Source organism: Dromaius novaehollandiae, chromosome 1, assembly GCF_036370855.1.
Source record: "Dromaius novaehollandiae isolate bDroNov1 chromosome 1, bDroNov1.hap1, whole genome shotgun sequence".
Classification (NCBI taxonomy): Eukaryota; Metazoa; Chordata; class Aves; order Casuariiformes; family Dromaiidae; genus Dromaius; species Dromaius novaehollandiae.
The window spans coordinates 141,654,005-141,674,451 of NC_088098.1; the positions used below are offsets into that span (position 1 = coordinate 141,654,005).

At 35.6% G+C, this 20,447-nt stretch overlaps 1 long non-coding RNA gene across 2 annotated transcripts in view; it reads right to left on the reverse strand.

Moving 5' to 3' along the window:
- LOC112987786 (uncharacterized) overlaps positions 1-20,447 on the reverse strand; it is a 77,941-nt gene that overhangs the window by 16,235 nt on the left and 41,259 nt on the right. The window contains exons 1-2 of one of the 2 annotated variants that reach the window (XR_003260375.2): positions 19,160-19,268; positions 194-280 (exon numbers count right to left, since the gene is read on the reverse strand). This is a non-coding gene — a long non-coding RNA (uncharacterized LOC112987786). Of the gene's footprint in view, positions 1-193; positions 281-19,159; positions 19,269-20,447 lie in introns of those variants that run through there. The other variant, XR_010385866.1, reaches the window with a different exon arrangement.

Genomic DNA, 20,447 nt, shown 5'->3' on the forward strand with positions numbered 1-20,447 from the left:
CAAAATTAGAACATTGAGGGAGGAAGAAATTAAGCAATAAAGCAACTTGGTAAGGACCTCTCAAGGTGGTCATCAAATTGCATTCTATGACCAACAGTGGTATTAGATCAAAAAGGAAAAGAGGTGCCTGGATGTCTCTGACACGACATGACTAAATAGAAATTTATACATTTTACAAAAGTGACTAACCAACCTCCAAATCATTCTCAATGATGTCCAGCAGCAGATGCACAGAAAGATGGAACAGAAGCTGGACAGCAATTTTCTTTTTTTTACAGTTCTGTAACAAAAATTAAAAGACAGAGTGAATAAATCATCTTCGATCTTCATATACTGCTGAGAAAAAACATTAATTAGGAGGTCATCAGTATCAACTTGTGGACATATCTGTCTCAAGCTTTTGTAAGCTCAAGACACATTGTTTTTATCACTCTTAAATATTGAATAAATCCCAAACTTGAAAGGGAATTGGATATATTCAGCTGCCCATGAATGTGCTTCCATTAATCACACATCAGTTTGCTTACTGCTTTTCAAACAGGAATATATGAATATATATACGTATAAAAAAAGAAGGAGCCTACACATGACTACATATGACTTCATCAAAGTGAGTCTGACTGTTATGGGTATGTGGCATTCAACAGTCTTAGCAGGCTGTGTCTAGACTACTTCTGTCAGTGGGTTTTCCTACACTGTCAGCTTGGACGTTATTTTTCTTTCAAGGTCTTGTCTTCCTGTTCCATTGTTTACACTGCTTTTATGCTAAATCACTCGCCGGATGCCTTCTGGAATGGCACAATTTGGTCTCTGACAAAGCAATAGTTCTTGTAGGCAACGATGATCACACTACGCCAGGTCTCAGCCCCTCTACCTAGCTCAGTCCTCATGCTTTATTTCAGCATTTCTTATGCCATAAAATGTCATGTATAGCATGTTAGGAACATGCTGTTAAGTAGCCAGAAAGGCCTCCAGGTATTTATTCAGCCACAAACTGTTTCAAGTGCTTTGCAGTGTGGACACAAGACAATGCCAAGGGAAATTCACAGGCCTTGGACCACTTTTAAAAGAAGTTTGAACCTTGGCACCCTGCTCTGAGAGGGAAGAAAGCTTAGCCCGCTGGACCATGTCACCTGGCCTTGACAGCATAGGGAGGTCCTTGGACTGTTTTATTTACTCGTAGTTATTACGCAGACATAGTATTAGTGCCAAAAGAACAGCAATGATAATAAACAAATTATTTTTTATTTTTATTTTTGTCATTATTGTTCTTATTGATATTCTGATATGATCTGGCAACAAATGACAAATGAAAAGGACTGCAGTGAAAGAGTAAAAATCTTCCAACTGCTGTAGGTAATGCAGGAAATGATTATGTTGACTTGAAAATACAGCACTTTTTAGCAAAGGAGAAGGTAATTACCCTTCAGAGATGTCATTCTTCTTTACTGCTCATCTTCACCTACCACCTTTATAAAGGTATCATAAGCAGGAAGATTATATTTAATTTTTTTCCATAATGTTGTCTGATTTGTTAGTTACTGGAATATATGCAAGGAAAGGCACAGGTCATGAGCTGCTTTCAAGTTACACTATTTAATTCAAGATCAGGAAGGCTAATTATTTTAGCATTATCTTCCATTATTCAGGCATGGCTAAGGCTCTGAACTTGGTATGTAGATATTGCTAAGGGATAATACAAAGCAATTATGGCTGTAGCATTCTGTCTCATGAACATTGCACAAGATTATATTTAAGAGGATGTTAATTATGCAGACTTAAAGCTCATAATCACAGCAACAGGAATATCTGGAGCATATTCTTTCAGACTCACAGGACCTTGCATAACCCAACATACTCAAGAGTGTAACTAGTAAGCACTTTCAGACAGGAATCTGCAAGTGCTCCACAATCCATAACTACATAGACCTTCCTAGTACATAGGAAGAGGACTGGAGCAGAAACATGCTATGTTTATACCTATGCTAATCTCTGAATCTAAATATCTCTACATGCATGATCTTAAGAAGTTTTAGCAGGAGTTGTGACCGCGTTTCATCTATATTTAAATGAAGGGAACCTCTCATTCTAGAAAAAAAAAAAAAAGAAAGAAAAGAAAAAAAAGGATTTATGTCTGTCTTATATTTGAATGTGAAATGTGATTAAATATACTTTCTGTCCTTGCCAGGCAATGAAAAGGGCATCATACACCTAAAATATAATCATATATCTAAAATGCAGGCTTTTCTGCTAAGTGAGGGTCACTTCAGGCACATAATGGGATGTGCAAACAAAATGTAATGTGTATGTTGGTTGCAATTATCATACGAACAACTAGAGATCTGTCTTCATAGCTCTCAGGTGACCTGAAATGCCTGTGCCAGCCAGAACCATTCCTCCGGCCTTGATTGTGCTGCCCATGCTGGATGTGAGCAGTCCTGAAAAAAATTCTTTCAGTTACATCTCTGCAAAAGCATTTTCACATGTAAATTTCTTGAATCCAATTTACCTACTCCAAATGACGTATTTTTAGACTTACATTAAAAAAAGGAAAAAAAATGTCTTGGACAGAGTGCGATGGAGTTACAACAGTATAACTCAAATTGTTTGAATAACTTGTTTATATTTTCCATTGGCAGAGTGAATTAAACAATCTGGGAATTGCTTCGTATTGAACAAAATAGTTTGCTTTATGCAGAGGGTCTTAATTCATTCTTTAAATTTGAGGATTTGATTAGTTTTTCTTTAGTTTTAAGCAAATTTCAAAATGTCATTTACTCTATTACATTTGAAAGGAGTAAAATGTGTAATTTTTTCATTTTACCTTTTTAGATATATCTGCTCACCCCATCTCACTTAAGTCTTTGCACTGTATTCAGAATTAATTCAGGAAGTCATCATTTGGTTAACAGAATGCTACACTACTTGATGTATAAACCTCACACCATAAATATTTCATCCACCTCTAGTCATAATCTAAGGAACTATTAAAAACCAGTGTGGTTAGGTTCTGATATAGTATGTACAAGAATGCGGTACACAAACTTAAATGACTGTATGAATCATAGTCAAATGTGGAATATCTGTGCTTCCCTAAACTCAAGCACAATTCAAAGTTTCTTCTATCACAGGGCAATTTCAAGCTTCTTCGTTCACTGGGCAATATGGCATCTACTTTGCAGAGGAACGTGTTTGGATACAGCAATGCCTAGTAGGCTACAAGAAGTCCACTGTTAGAAAACTACGTCTGTGGCAATTTTGGATCTTTAAGCTGGGACTATTATTAATTCCCATCGGTCCCTTTTTGTGTTGTTATCTATTGAATTCTAGTGGCTCAGTAGCAGACTATGATTTCTTTTGTTGTATCTCAAATAACACAATCAAGCTATGCAAAAGTAACCTATCTATATGGCCCCACTTTGCAACATGGACTTATCCACAAAAAAAAAAAAAAAAGTATAGTATAACTATCAGCTCCAGTCAGCTCTCATTTTTATGCCCTAGCCACTATTTCTGTGATGATACTGTAATTCCCCCCAAAATAATACATCATATCTGAATCATAGATAAAAACTGGAAAGCTGTCAACACTTTACCTTAAGATAGTGATAACTTGCCATTACTGTGGCCATGAAGTTTATCATTGCATCACATTTCTTCTGTCTCTTGACTTTTTGTCTTCTAAAAGACAAAATCCTACTTGTCTTTCTCTATAAGATGTCTTGATGCAACGGAAGTTATTTTGTCTGTTCCATTTAAAAACTGGACCCTTTGACTTTGTTTCTAAACAAAAGCTTCGTAATGATGCAGAATTTTCTTAATACTAAGTATAGCTGCTAACTAAAATTCTTCAGAGAAATGAAACTATGTAGTTTGCATTTTTATTGTGCCTGGAAAATTTGCATGCTATCATTTTTTTTTTGAAAATACCTCCTTTACTTGTCATTTTATTTTCAGTATGCACAAATCAATTAATATGTTAAGTTATTTGATGCATATGATGAGGCAAAGCTTGTAAACAAAATCTGCACCGGTTTTTAGACACAAAAAAGTCACGAGCAATAAATCCTAAGTCGTTTATTATCATATAATTTAAGTATTTCTGACACAGATGTTTGTATTTATAATTGAAAATTTAATTTGGCTTCAGATTTCCCAGGAGGATGTACACAATGCTCAGACACTTGAAAAAAGAGGAACCATGTTACAAAGTGATTATAAAAGAAAAGCACAAGCAATTAGAATATCCAAAACTTTGTTAAATTGTTTATGATTCTTTTAGACCTCTAATTGATTGCTGGCTCTCATTTAGTGTGCAACTCATTTATTAAACAGAGGATTCCCTCCTTCATGTTGAATAAAGATTCTAAAATGATATAGCAAATTTAATTTGACTACAGTAGATTCAATTGCTTGTATTGTGCTTTTACTTTATTTAATTTAACATTCCAATCCTGTTAGAGGTTTTCTGATCAATTCTATTTCCTTCTGTATGGCATAAGCTTCTTCCAGTTTACGATGAGGCCAGTAACTTCAAAATGAAGTCCTTTTGAACTTAAAGCAACACAGTCCAATTCTTGCTGGTATTCTTTCGATCAAGGCCTGGTGTTCTTACATTGGACCTAACATATGGATCTTTAGTTTCTTATTTATTTGTGCACGAAATGACATAATGGAACTCTTTGCACCTTGGCTGAACTTCTGAATTACAGACATCTGAAGTCAACTTCCAACTCTACCATCAATGCACTGGTGACTTATAGCAAGCTCATTAGACCTAAATCCACAAAATGATATGTGTGTTGCAATACTGCTTAAATAATTGTGTCCTACTGCTTGGTGGGTTTATCAGTTAAACAGCTATACAATACCAGTGGAGAATTAGGGCATCTAAGGATAAAATTCACAATAGCTGCAACTTCTAGCAGAAAATTCTACCATAAGCTACCAAACTGAGAAAGAGGACGAAGAGTTTAGCTCTGTTCATAACTCTCAGCAATGGACCATTGCCAGGAATAAGGTTTACCACCTATCTTTATCTCTTTCTGGCCTCCACTTGTGCCATCAAAGTATCTTTATTATGCCAAGTTCTTTATCTACTCTTTCAGTGATTGTTATGATAACATTATAGAGAGGAAAATGAAAGTCTACTCTTTTTTAAAAAAAAATTCACAATCATTTTACAATTTAAGAATTGTTAAACTCCAGTTATGTTTAGGTAATATTAACCCACTTTGTTTTATTTTTTTCCACTTCATACATTTCTAAAGGAGTTGTTATTAAAGCATGGATGCAGTCCTGAGATGTAAGCAACATTCAGCATTTATTGATTCTTACTCTACTTAATTCATTATATAGAAAAATCAAACTTCTGTTATAGTATGAAGGTATTCAGTCTTGAGCTGTACTCTTGAAGTAAGAATCTGATAATAAAAAACTCATTAAAATTTTCCTTGCACTTAGATTTAAGTTGAATTTCAACCTGAACTCCATTAGCACAGTACCTCTTGGCAGCATAGGCCATGGAATGAGAAATGATCTCACATGCAATTAGTGCTGAAGCTAGTCAAGGGTTTTGACGATTAGTAGCAAGAACATAAAGTAGTTCTACAGCCAAGTAAAGCACCAGGAACTGAATGAAGCATTGGTGTTAAATGTTCCCATAAGCTATCTTTGCTTAACTACAGGTTATGCGTGCTGTATCCTGCATAAACTAAAGATTTCAGCTTCCAGTGGAATAAGTTGCAACCTTTTGGGGGAACGGGGCTGATAAGGTATGAAGCAGTGGATCATTCAATTCCAAACAGTACAGGTAAATTCTCTAGGTTAATCAGAGAGGGGAAAGGAAATCTTTGCCACATTTAATATTTCTGTTCTAAAGAACATGACTATCCCAGAACCTTTTATCTAACTGACAGAGGATGTAAGATATTTGAAGATAATGCTCTTTTTTATTCCTGATACTCAGTTAATGTTTAACTATGAAGAATTTCATCTCAAAGATTCTTTCAATTCTTTCAAAGGTCCTTTCTTTAAAAGAATTGTTCAGTTTAAGCTTTGAATGATAAGGTGTTTGAAGGTTTATAGATAGATTGATAGAAATAAAGCATGGACTAAAGATTCTGTTTTAATTACTTCACAAACATTGTAATGTACTCTCTCTATATATATATATGTACATACACACACACACACACACACACACACACACACACATATGTAACATGAGAAAATAGAGAACTTAAGATGTAAGAAGGGACCCTCAGGCCAAAAAATTAGCCGACTTTTCCAAGATGGTCTATTAATTCTCCCTCCAAACATTGCCTCACTAATTACTGTCTGGAATTACATCTAATAAGGGTTCAATAGTCTAGATAAGCTCAGGATACCTGGTCAGAGTTGGGTTCTTCTGAATTAGTTCAGTGAAGACCTAAGGGCACTCTGAAACACTAAGATTTTCAAAGGATTTCAGTGAACATGGTTGTTATTCTTCCAATAAAGGAAGAAAGCAGTATAATAGCGATGGCATTTCTCAATATATAGAAATGGACAATGTCATGCACTTGCTGGTGTGAGGGTTACTAGACATCTAAACCAAAAAAAAGGTATCTATTGCACTCTCCTCCTGCAATAAATTTAAGATAGTGAATCTTTTCATTTATGACAGTGGCATGCTTTCTCATTTTCCCCTGATAAACCCATGACTGGATAGACTGATTTGCCAAGGCAGGAAATTGTAGGTGACATAAATATTTAAGTAAATTTTATTTACTAGACTATGTAGTGCCTCTATGATGGTACTAATGAATGAGAGAGAACATTTCTTTTTACCTGTCTGTGAAGTCAACATTACAGGTTTCTAGTGTGAAAAAAAAGTCTTTTTTTAGTTTAAGATCCATTTCAAATAAGGTTGGATTTGAAATGTAGAAGAAATCCCATCTGTTTGCCAGGAGCAATATTTTAGCAACCTAGATGGCTGCTGCCAGACATGCAGTTAAATGGGAACAAAATGATGGCCTAATCACACATTTGACTGCTCTCAGAACTTTCTTCTACTGGGACTTTAATCTCTGAACCAGAAGCAAGGTGGCAAGTGTACTACTGATGCCAACCCCCTTAATGTGTTTATATCTAATTTGCAGCAAGCGTACATATCTGATTATGTCTTCCATCCATCAACTGCAGTTGTACTTTTTGTTGCTTGCCTTAGCTAATTAAGTTAGAATGATTTTAAATGTAATAAAATATCATCCAATTTAACAATTAGCACACAATTCCAATCTGGGAGTAGTAATAGATATGCTTCTTGAGCATGCGTATACTAATGAAAAATATTGCATCTCCTAAAATATTACTGCATGCATACATGGCATATTACAAATGTTTGATGGTTTGATGTTAAAAAAAAAAAAAAAAAAAGTTGGCTCCTGTCACTGACATAATCAAATGAATTCAAGCTTTCTAGAATCACCATTTTCCTGGTTCAACAAAAACAGGTTGTTTCACCTTGTTTCAAAATATCTGAATATTAGCCAGGCAGGTTATTATTGATGCATCTTATTAATTAGTGTTTGATAACACATAGGAATTAGAACATTGATAGTCAGTCTTAAAGAAGGACAGAATTTGTAAAAGAGGAAAAAGTGTATCCTAATGCCCAGTGATCATCATGTTAGGAGCTTTTGGAGGCTGCTAATTTTCATAATCCTTTTGAGAAACTCTTTATATGTGGCTCTTCACAGTGTCCGGTAGCAACAAGTCTCATGAATTAGATATGCCTTAGATGAAGTAGTACCTTTGTTTCTTTAAAAAGCTTTTGCTTGATAATTTATTTCCCTCTGCTTTTGTATTTTTATAATTGGCAAATGAGTATTTCCTGTAATCCTTTTCTACATATGATACTATGATATCTTCCCAATTCACCATTTCCAAGCAGAACACTCCTAGTTCCGTCCAGCCTATTTTTGTATGATCATCAGTGATTATTTGAAGGGGCCTTCTCTATATCCTCCTGGGACAGAGTAACCTGGCTTAAAAGCACGAATCCATCATGAATGTATACAAGTGGCATGGCTATGTTTCCTTTTTGTTCTCTATTCCTTTCTTATAGTATTTCCCCCCACCCCCCCTTTTTTTTCCATTCTTGAGCATTGAACTCGTGTTGCCAGCTGTCTGCAATGGCTCTTGGATCTCTTTCCCATATGGCAATAGTTGATTTATAATCTGTCACTGTCTATGAGGGAGCACTCAGATGGATGGATCGAGCATCCTGGTATCACCTGTACTGGTGCCCATACCAGGCCCGATGGCAGCGGCTTCTTCCCAATCTCTTCCTAGCACTGGCTTGGGTGAGTGTTCTGTAGTGCATAATCTGAGATTTGGGAGTGGGTCATGACTTGCTATTGATGACATTTATGCAAAGAGATGGATCTTCAGAAAATGAGAAAAGGTTTTGAGTAGTATTTTCAAAGCATCTCAGCAGCAGTGCAGATGGATTGAGCACCCTGGTGTCACTTTATCTGTGCCCATTCCAAGCCTGATAGCCCCAGCACCTACCCACCACTTTATAACATAATAATTTATACAGTTAGTTTATCTTTGGGCATCATGGGTGGGGTGAGGGTGAATATCTTCTTACCTCTTTAGGAAAAAAAAAACCAACCAAAATACATAAACCTAAGCTATCTAATTCTGCATGTATTTTGAGCCTTTCCATCCCATACATCATACAGAGACAGATATAAGCATGGAAATACAACTATACTGATTCCAAAAACATTCTTCAGCCTTCAGATTACGGCAACAAGAGCTCCTGAGGAATGACGTATAAATTTGGGATATAACAACTAGTACTGGTTAGTTCACTGGAGAATACCTACAGTAAAACAAGGGCTATATTTCCTATCAGATTGCAAATACTTGCTCTCTATATTTTATTGAATATGGTTTCAATTGTTTAAGAATGATAACAGTTTTTTTTTTTCCTTCTAAGAATGGGATGCCATTAGTGTATTTTTTAATCACTAGCCACTTCTGAAATCGGGAAAAGAATTCAGTTTGCAGATTAAGGCATCTAAATCTACATGCTCATAGTCAGAGTAAAACCCTGATAAAATCCATGCTTCTTTAAAAGTCAGTGGAAATATGGTGTTCATTTCAGCTATTTAATCAGAGCTATCAAACATCACACATTGTAGGTTATCAAAGACATATTCACAGGCCTGGCTGACAAGCCTCACAAGAAGTCTTATACCACCCTGAAGTGGCAGAAGGAAGCCAGACAGAATACCTTAGGGCACCTTAAAGGGCCTTGGGCATCCATGTTTAAGCAACCATACTGATGCCCTAATCAGTGTAGTCAGTGCAGGGTAGGGAGCTGTTTAGCAGAAAATATGTCTTTATACATATATACTTTTATATAACATGATCAGAAAATCGCGCTATTGCTTCAAAGTTCAGGAAGGAACTTTTGAAGAAGGAAGATCAGTCAAGCTGGTAATAAAATTAAACATTTTGCTTTCTTTCTTTTTCTGTTCCCTGTCTCCCCTTCATGCTTTACATATTTGTTTTGGCTTTGTTTTCCCTTCAAATAATTTAACTGGATTTGCTTTATTTTTCAGCTCTTGACCATCATCGGTCCCAATATGCCACTGCACTGTCTCTGCAGCCCTGGAAGCATGACTGAGAGATGGAAGCAGCAATTGGATGGGCTCATTTAGCACCAGAGGAGAGAAACACAGCTAAGAAAGACCAAAGGAAGCTTTAGACATATAACAACATCAATTTTATTCTGTGACAGAAAGCTCATTTAAGGATAACAGAAAAAAAGATGGAGAAAAATTAAAATGATTTATCATGCTATTGGCCCAAACAAGTATGTGTACAAGTTTCTGTGCTCTGTCCCCGGCTCACTGTCATTATCGAGAATGTTTTAAGTCCTCAAACTCCGAAGAGCCTAAAGTGAGCCCAAGCTATTAAGCTGTTGTTAGGATATTTCCTTGTGGAAAGAAAGAGGGGAAAATACATTATTTTATCCACGCTTTCAGACATCGCAAGTCTGACTTTCCATACTCTGAACTTTGTTTACTAGGCCCTTTTAAATAAACAAAGCAGTTGGTATTGCTGGATACCAGAAACTCCATTAACGACAGGCTTATTGTTGAAACAAGGATCCGTCCATTACAGGACTTCTCAAGTTGTAATACTGCAAAATGGCTTCGTGCTATCTGTCATTCAAACACATGCATAAAAAAAAAGAGGAAGAAATGTACTTCTATACTACTATACTTTGCTTTCACTGCTAATGCTGTCAGTATGATAGTATGCTTCTCTGGAAAACAGGTTTCTTTTATGTAAACTTTGATATTCCACCTAATACTTCAGATTAATGTCCAACATTAACAAAGTATCCTAGAGACTTATATGCATCATGAGCGCTCTTTTGAAAATACCAAATGACTTGGTTAGATTACCTGACCAAAGGCTAAACAAATGAAACAGAGAGATCCAGCTAGTACCAGAGAAGTAATGGTAAGTGCTGGAACCCTAACAAGTTAATCAGTTAAAACTTAGTGAAAATTATGGCACACTGAACTTGCTGCTCCTGCAGCCCTCAAAAGGAAACAATTAGCCCATTGTCCTTGGTGAGAAAGCCAGTGAGAGGAGTCAACCAAAGAAACTCCACAGAATGCACTGCAGACTGCAGTGTGTTGTCACCTCGACAGGTAAAAGATTCATTATGGGATGCATGAAAGATTGTGTAAAGTGTATTGTGGGATATATAGAAGAAGGACCAAAGGCAGGGAAAAGAGAGGGATCAAGGTGGATCAGGGAGGAACAAGTACAGAAAAATAGAGATAAAAGGGGCCAGTCATGTAAATGTGTTGCTGGTTGTTATGCTTGTGTCTGAGCCCTGCGTCTGACCAGTGCAGTCTGTCCTGTCTTCTTAGTAAACTCTATTTCTACCTATCTCCTGCATGGGTGCATTCCCTATTCTGAGTGTGTGTGAATGTTTGCGAACTTTGAGCTGGACTAGTCAGCAAGTAAGAGAGGTGGCGTGTGCACCAACTGAATGGGTCCATGAAACAGAGGGGCTCAAGGGTCCGGGTGCCAGCAACTGGAGGAAACCGGGGTCTGGGGGCCAAGTAATAGACTGCATGTCTAAGACCAGCTTCTGGAGACACCCAAGTGTGTCGATATGCCAGCGTGCATGTGTGTGAGTGTGTGTGTGAGCATATTCCACTAGTGGACTTCAGTCCTGACCACCTGGAGGGGAGAAGCAGGATTAGAGCGCCTGCACTTTTGCTGCTTGTGTGTGTTTATGCAGGTGCTAGTGAAGTTGCTGCTCCCTGTCTGTGTTGACCTGTGTAGTCGGCTGTGTTAATGTAGTGCACGTGTGTGTGTGTGTGCTTGTGAGCACGTGTTGGGAATATATGCTCACCCTCGCTGCTGGGTGGACCTGGGGACAAGGAAATGAAGCAGCTGTGCCGATTGGCCTCAGACAGAAAAGATCCTCCAGGGCCCCCGGATCCACCAGAGCTGGCAACCTCTAAGACTGCAACTCTATTACATTATATTTTGTAATTGTTATATATAAAATATAATATAAAGCTTCACTGAAACAAATACATTAAAATATGAGTTGCTGTATCACAAGTGCTTGCATAGTTTTATTTAATATATGGTTTAAGGAAGAGAAAGAAATGCTAAAAATCATTTCAATGCTGTTTCAGTTTTATTTTAGTCAAATCTCAAAACCAGAGGTAACTGGTTATATTAACAATATGGTTACCTATGGAGATTAGAGGAGTATATGCAGGAGATAACAAAATGAGAGTTATCCAAGAAAATGCTAAATAGTAAAAGACAGATAACAAAAAGAGAGATGTGTGGAATGCAAGAGAGTCTAGAAAATTATCTAGTGATAGCGAACAGCACTCCAGCATACATATTCAAACACCTGCCACAGAGTACATCATCCAAAACAGCCTACAGAGCTGTGGGCTGCAAATGAAGATTCACACAATGGCTGAAGCACCACAGAGAAAAGAAGGTTTCCTGTTTTTACTAAGCAAAACATAATGTTTAAGACTGGGTAGCCCAATACACAAAACATTCCCAGCAAATAGAATTAAACTCAGAAGGCAGCAACTCAAAAATAAAAAGATGTCTACGATATTAGCCTAATATGATCTCTCAGTTATCAATTATTCAGAAGAGAAAATTTTCCATAATTGTATTGTGTAAGATCTAGTTCCCATATACCTTTTCCTCGCTAATACAATGCTTTTATCACATTTTGGGGAAAGGAGAGGATTATTAGAAAGTTAAATCATTTTGATTACAAAGTATGTTCTACTTGTTTATAGGTAGTTCTAGACGTAAAGAAGGAGTTTTCATCTCTTGTTGTATTTTTAAATTACTGTGTTCTGATACAAATATACCAGCAGTATCACAGTTATCCCATGCTTTTATATGTGTATGATTATTATAGTATGCATAAGGGATGGAAATGAAATATTTTTCCATTCTGACGTGTCATAAGAGATTCCTACAGATTATGCTTTTACATAAACCTTTCCATTCAAATAGATAAAATTAATTTCTTGTATTCCACAGAAAACATTAATTGTTGAATGGCAACACTAGAAAACCACCAAAATATTTATAAAAATTATAACAATTGTGATATTTTGTAATACATATTCATTATTATACTTTATATGCTTTTTGTTAGTGGCTAAGGTCTCTTCCAAATCATTTGGTCACTACAAAAAGTATAATATAGGGAATTAGTAAAGTTGCCCTATTTTAACCAAAGATCTTGAGCTCTTATCTGTGATGTGTATAGTATTTTCCCTCTTTCTGGAGAAGTGAGTAAGAAACAGTTCAGGAAGATAGCTATGTCCCAATTAAATTTTGCTAATATTTTCTCTATGATTCAAAAGTATTTGAATAAGATTTTGCTAAGCCAAAGGAGAGCATTTAATTTTCAGACATTTAAAATTACTTTGCTAATAGAATAGCTTTTTTTCCAGTAACTCAAGAAATAAAGAATACATTCTCCTGCATCTTAGTAAGTATAATTCATTTGCTCACAGTATTTGGATATTTTCTTACAATCTGCAATAAATCATAATGAGGGGTTTCCTAACCTTGGATTTATGTTACATTTTGTGAGCTCCAGGCTATCCAAGATGTCTTGGATATATGGATGGGGCTGATGATAGAAGTTATACTTTTCCTATAGTTTATTAACCACACATAGTAAACAGTAAGACCCACATTTTATTAATTTCTCAATTTCCTATTGCTCAGAATTCAAAATATTCCATAAACTCATGTAATGTTTGAAACCAGCAGTTGTGGCCATAGTTATATTTTTATTATTATTAAAAATTCTCACAATATACCTTTAAAATGATTATTTGGGGGACTGGAAACACAAAGCTGAGTCCATGTAAAATATTAACATTAAATCCTTTAATTCTACCACTCAAGGGGAACACATTCAGCCTTCCCTGTTATTGAAGCCATCTATTAAAAGACTTCTTAGATTATATGTTATGTATGTTCCAGGTATTTTTAGCACTTGTTGATTTCACATATTTGAATGTGTTACAATTTTAATTTTTCATTTCCTTGGGTAATGCTAGATATTTCAAAGTCAGTAACCATTTCCATTTATTCCAAAAGTTCTATCAGCCAGAATATTTTTGTAACTTTTTTTATTCTTATATACTAACCATTTAGACAGGAATTACCTTCATTTTCTAGCCATAAAAGTCAAAACAGAAGCCTAGAGACCATTTAAGTTTATTCTAGAACAACTAGCAGGAACTGCCATTTGACACAGTTGCCAAATGTTCTGGCAGAGATTACTTCCTAATCTTGTATTGTTTGAGTGAATCACTTGAATTATCTGACTGAGTCTCTCCTCAGATGAATTTGTTCAGTATCCATAGGCACTGAAGTGTAGTGTGTTTGCCAATAATCTTAAATTATTTCATAAGGAATTATGAAATTATAATAATTTATACAGCTGTAATATCAAGGAATCTTACTCTTGAATGAGAAATTATTCTTGCTAAGCACTATACAAATGTAATATGAAGATAAGCCTTGCCTCAAAGAGATTAGAATATAAATATAAATCCAATAGACGGATGCACACTGATGAGGAAAAGCAGGGAAACATGAAGATCATTGACGTAATCTTATTACATTTTCCATCTACTAGTTGTCAAGTTTAGGGAGCATCATAGCAACACAGAATTATTGGATTGAAGTAAATAACAGGAGGAACAACCTAGCGAGTCTGTCATAATAAATATTATAGCTGATTTGTTAATAGATTCTTCAGGGCCTCCCCATCTCAAATAACAAAATGCACTTCCAGCAGTCTAATGAATTATCCTTTACTGAAGTATTATCATATCAGCTAAGAAGCATGTCCACAATTGTACTGGATTTCATCCAAGCACAGCTTCCAAGGCATACTCTACAGATGTAATTTCTTCTAACATTTTCTATCCTGACAATTGCATCTGTAAAGAGACATAAGAGGAAACAAGAACACATACATATACCTGTATGACCTATTTTGTTTACTAGATCATACAGACCTGGGCACTTTTTATCTACTTCTTATCTCTCCTTATTCTACTCTTTGTCCAAAAATGGATAGATATCTTGATTCCCACAGCAAAGTGCATATGTGCAAATATCTGTAGGTATAAATGAATAAATAAATATCTCATGCTTAAGTATGAAATCTTACTTTTTCAAATGGCATTTACCTTTTCAATGTATGAGATCTGCGATATAGGCAAGATTGCTAAAAGCATAGATTAAGTTTTTTTGACACAAGTAGCTTTACCTCTTGCAGGTGGATTCGAAATCCAATGACCTATTTGTGTTTTCTAGATTTATACCAGATAAAAAGCAAGATGAATATATAGATATCCTGAATCTGGAGCAGGGGAGATAATTCAACTTGTTTTGGGAGATTTATCTCCATATCAGTGAAATTATCAAAAGCACCTGAAATATTGCAGTTGTGCTGAAGAACAGGGAGAGCTGAGTTATTTAATTCATGTTGCTACCTTTCAAAAACAAGTTTTATTTATTTTTTAAATCTGCACTTCTATCCATCTTTAGACATCTAAAACTTAGATGTCTAAGTAAGAGCTGGTCACCTAAGACTCTCTTCATAATCAGTGTGAAGAACCAGACACTTACAAAAGGAATTAATCTGTACGATTGTACACACATATTTTAGGATGAGAATGCCTTGCAGGAAGCGGCCATTTCTTTCCACTATCTAAACAGGAAGCCTGTAATGATTAATGTAGATACCTAGCTTTTAAACTCTAAGGTTAGGGAAAATGAATCCCATGTTTATTTTTCTGGATATTTTCTAGGAAAGGAAGGTAACAGTAGGAGTTCTAGTCTTTAGTAATCTTCAATTATCATTTCTTAAATTACCATTTCAACAGTCCTTAATGTTCACATTCTTTATTGCCATGAATGCTACAATTTTTCTTATGGTTCTGTTATTCAAAAATCTTAACTTTAAGCTAATAATAGATGTATTTTTGACTGTTTGAAAACACATGAAGTTCTTTATAGTACTCTTTCCTTCAGTACACTTCTATAAGTAACTTTGTTCATTCACTGTCTCAAGGAGTGAATTGCTCTTCTCCTTTCTGATTTCAAAAATAACCTCTATATTACTTCACTCTTCATGTACCCAAAAGTATGTAAAACTCACAATATATTTGCATTTCATTCTGTTAATGTAATTAAAATGTTAATAAAATTCCATTCAGAACAATCTGTCAGAGAAAGAAACACTGATTTAATTTTCATAGAGCACTCTCTAGGCTGCTAATCTTCCATGCTAGCAATAAAGTAAAAGATATGCATTAAGAGGCTGAAATGTTGTTGGATTTATCCACCCACAAAAACCTCAAACACCTTCTGATGTGGATTCTAATAAGCTTTTCTGTATTCCCTCTTATTTTGCTTCTTTTTTATAATATACAATTTTTGAAGTACAGCCAAATATGCTAAATTCTTGGTATCAATATTATCAATAACAGAAATGCCTAAGAAAATAAATGCGGAGTATGAAGTGTTATGATTTGATTTTTTTCCCCCGTTAACAATGCAATAGGCTGAAACATTTACCAGCCTCTTCGTGTTTTTTTTGCTTGGTTGGTTGGTTGTTGGAGAGGGTTTTTTTTGTCTTATTTGTTTTCTGATCTAGATTCAAGGTGACTGGTAACCAGGCTCTCAATCTTCTGTTATTGGATTTTCATCTCCTAGTGGCTTTGAAGCTGCCACAAGGCTGCATAGGAGAGCACAGGAAGTTCAAAAAGAACATGGTTTACTTTTAATAAGAAGCTTACCAGACAGAAAAGAGGACAACAATGTGGAAGAAAAGAAAAAAGGCAAATGTCAACAGACACTGAGAGTGACTTTGTAACTCTCACAGGAATAGTTTCCACTTTTAAAGTGAGGAAAATTAATTGGCAGATTAACTCTCCAGCCTAATGAAAAATAAGCAATTCTCTAGTTAAAAAATTGAAATACAAATACAATCAAAAAATAGAATAGCAAGGAAAATTTGAAAGCTTTGAAGAAAGTGAGGCAAGATTTTCCAGACAGTTGTCTACTCCTAGGCTTTATCTAGTCATACTAAGAATAAAGAATGTTTTGGTAACTCTACCATGTTTGGGTGATAAATCCCTCTGTTACTTGATCAAATTGTCTGCATAAAACGTACTGCAATCCTGAATATCTACAGGTTATGCCAAAATGTAGAATTATAGCCTAGTATGTGGGCTGGAAACCTCAGGATAATTTGCCTCTAGAAGTGATACTAAATAAGGACTCTGCACTCTGGGGTGGCTATGAGGGGTCAGAAGAGAGATAGTAGCTGGATACTGTTCAGAATCAATAGAGTTTTGTTTTGTTTTGTTTTGTTTTTTTTAATCAGCATTTAGGATTCAGAGGTTGGAGCCAAGCAAAGCAGCCCGGTGAGCATCCAGCAAAAGGCTCTGTCAAACAGGAAATTCTCTAGTGCTCTCAAAAAAGGAAAAGTTATATAATAATTTAACTGGTACATGCTTTTTCCTGTGAAATTTGTATTCAGTTTTCCCCAAATCATCCTTTCTGATTTGTTTGTTTTAGTTTTCTTTTTTTTCTTTTAATACCGTGGCCCATCTCCCTGTGCACTTGTGTCTTCCAAGGAAAATCAATATCCTTAGCTGTGTTCATGGAATCTATAATATTTTTCTTTTCCCAAGTGAAAATTTGTGTAGAGTTTTTTGGTTGCTTGGGTTCAGAGATGGGAATATTATCAGTATTCGGATTGTCATTCAACATTTCTAGGAACTATATTGACCAAAAATATTATCTTTCCTTAACAGCTTTATCCCTATGTGCACTGATAACTTTAGCCCACCACAGCTGCAAAACCACCAAAAATTGGAGGACTTATGAGAGAAATGCCTATTTTAAAGAGTGAATTTTCAACCTAATTCCTGAAAGCAAGGCAGATTTCTGTCTGCTAATTCTGGTGCTTAAGCAGTTAATCACTGTGGCAAAAGAACTTACTTTAGACTATTTATAAAAGATGGTCACTTGACCCCGATAGCCTGCATTCTAGTTGAACTTTGTGATTCAGTGCCTACTCATTTTTCATTGCAAAACTTGGGTACCTAAAAAAACCCAAATACTGTCTTTGTAAGCATACATAATCCTTTCTATGTAAATGTTATGCAGTACTCCTACTATTCTTAGCTTATTTCTTCAGGGAAGTGTGGTAAGATCCAAGGAGGTGTGGACTGCTTTAACAGCATGGATTTGAAGAGCTTCATGTTTATTTCTGACCCTCTAGGTATACCTGAGAAGGCACTTCAGAGAGAGAAAAAAAAAAATCAATTCTCTACATTGCCATTGTCTTCCTGCATATATTCTAGCCTTCTGCACACTTTTTTAGCCTTGAGAGTGGCAAAAAAAAATAAAAAGGAAAAACTTTTCCACCTATGATCTTTATCAGAAACCTCCCATAGGTTTGTGATTAAATACATTTCTCATAGGCAACCACTCAAATTTGTAAGGGAGTCCTGTACAAGACGTTTTTTTTTTCTGTAAGTTTAGGAGGTGCAATAAAACTGATACTTTAGCTAGGCATTTTAAAGCTGTTGGCATGTTACGAATTTCTGTATTTCTATGATGGGTTCAGCATCTCTGTGTTTCTTACTCCTTCAGCTCTATAAGGGATCTCACCACTCCCAAAACAAATTCTCCTTAAAGACATTAAAAAGGATTGACTTACCTACTATTTGCTTTTCTACTTTTTCCTTTCAGCCTTTTTACGGTGATCTGCCAGAACCTGCCATCTTTATTCATACCTTATTTAGTACCTCTTTCTGTACAATAGCGAAGGTTAGATTTTCAGCCCGCGTCTAATGGAAAATTTTTACTTTTCACATGAGGAAAAGCCCCTAAACCCTTCACATTTTATCTTACTTTTCAGTGACTGAAGACTGAAAATCCAAGAAGGGCTGAACTCTAAATCATGGAATCATATAGGTAGAAAGGAACCAGCCACCAGGGACCTCCCTTGATTGGCATGACCTTTTGAAAGTGATACACAGCAGCCTCACAATGACATTGCCCAGATCCCTCAACACCCTTGAGCGCACACCTTCTGGGTGAGTAGCATGGTCTGTGATCATGACACTTCTTCCAGTTGTCTGAACACAGCTTCACCCACCTCCTCTTCTTGATCAGACAGATAATAATAAAAAAAAAATTATCATAATCAGAGGGGGAGGGAGTGTATGACGAATTATTGACAATTGTCTGCTTTTCTTACATTTCTGTTTATTTGTCTCATTAAAGTCCAACTTGTATATATACATAAATATCTCATACATCTATATGGGAGAAAAAAAAATCCATGCCTGCTAATAACTGTCATTTTTTTCAGTGTCCTGTTTGCTGAATCAGGCATCCTTAACTCTTTTTGATTAATCTGACAGAAGGAGACTGAATATTCTTAACCAACTGATATATTGAACCAGTTGGAAGAAGATCAATAAGAGTGCCATATTCCCTATGGAAATCCATATTTTGGTCTGCTTACCCTTTTTTTACATTCTAGACTCTCAAGATGACTTGAGGACTCACTGGAATCCGGCCAACAGAAAATGAAAACAAATTTAGTTCATTGGTACCAGATGTCAATCTGCTCTGCTGCTCCAAATCGACTCGTTTTCTAATCTGCAGTTACAAGGAAATGTTAACATCTTAGTGAAAACAGTTTTGACTATTTACAAAGTCATCAGTGCTTATTCTCTAATACTGGATGTCTTTGTTCTAGGAAATTACATCTTTGTTATTAAATTTTCATATACTGACTATCCTTATTACATTTAGCAGTAGTTCTGAGTCTGAAAAACATTTTTCCACACTATTAACACATTTTTACAACAAAAGACTTACCCGTTAATTTAATAAATGAAGAATGCCAAAATACATGAGAGGATAAGTATTCTGATTTGCTCATCTTGCTCTGTTTATTTTTAGCAAAATTATGGTGTTTTTGGTTACACTTCAGTGCAAAAAAGCAAAAGATTTAGCTGCTTATAGAGAGTGAATGGACTTTCAATTATGGAATTGAAAGGCATTTTTATTTGCCAGAGTATGTTTTGATTAATTAAGCATGTCCAATAATTAATTATTAGTTTCTAAAGGGCTAACCTTGGAGAATATTCATTATCCACTGCTTCCACTCTTTGCTTTCAGCTATCTTAGCTTTCAGGATCACATGCACTTCCAGTTCAGCCTCTCTGTACTTTCCCCAAGAGCTTTTCTGTAGTTATGCTTTCCTTTTCTTTGTCTCTTTAAAACATCATCTGATATGTTACCCATCTATCCTTTGCCTTTTGTTCATTTGAGAAGTGATGGCTCTATAGCAAAGTGCTGAACTCTCTGGAGAGCTACACAGCTGTTTCTCTATATATACACAGTGTAAGAGCGTTCTTGTTTTGTTTGTTTTCCTCAGAACTATACCTGTACTGGATTTCATGGTCTGTTTTGAAAATTGGTAGTTCCTCATGTTTCTAACACTGATAGCATCCTCATTTGTCTCAAGGTTTAAAAAATTATTTATTGGCCTGGGAAATGAGCCTGAAATATGTTAATCTAAAACTTTATGTTTAAATTGCCTTTGAGTCTATTTGTGCTTACTGTACATTTTTTCCTTGTCCTTGGTTATTACTCAAAGATTTATTATATAACTGGGCTTTGAAATCACTTGCTTAGGAAGATGTCATTTTGCTTCTCCTTTTTGTAGTTTACCACACACATGATTTATGCTTCAGTTGCTCTGATGACAGAGAGGAAGCCTTCAAATGACAAGTATTGCATTA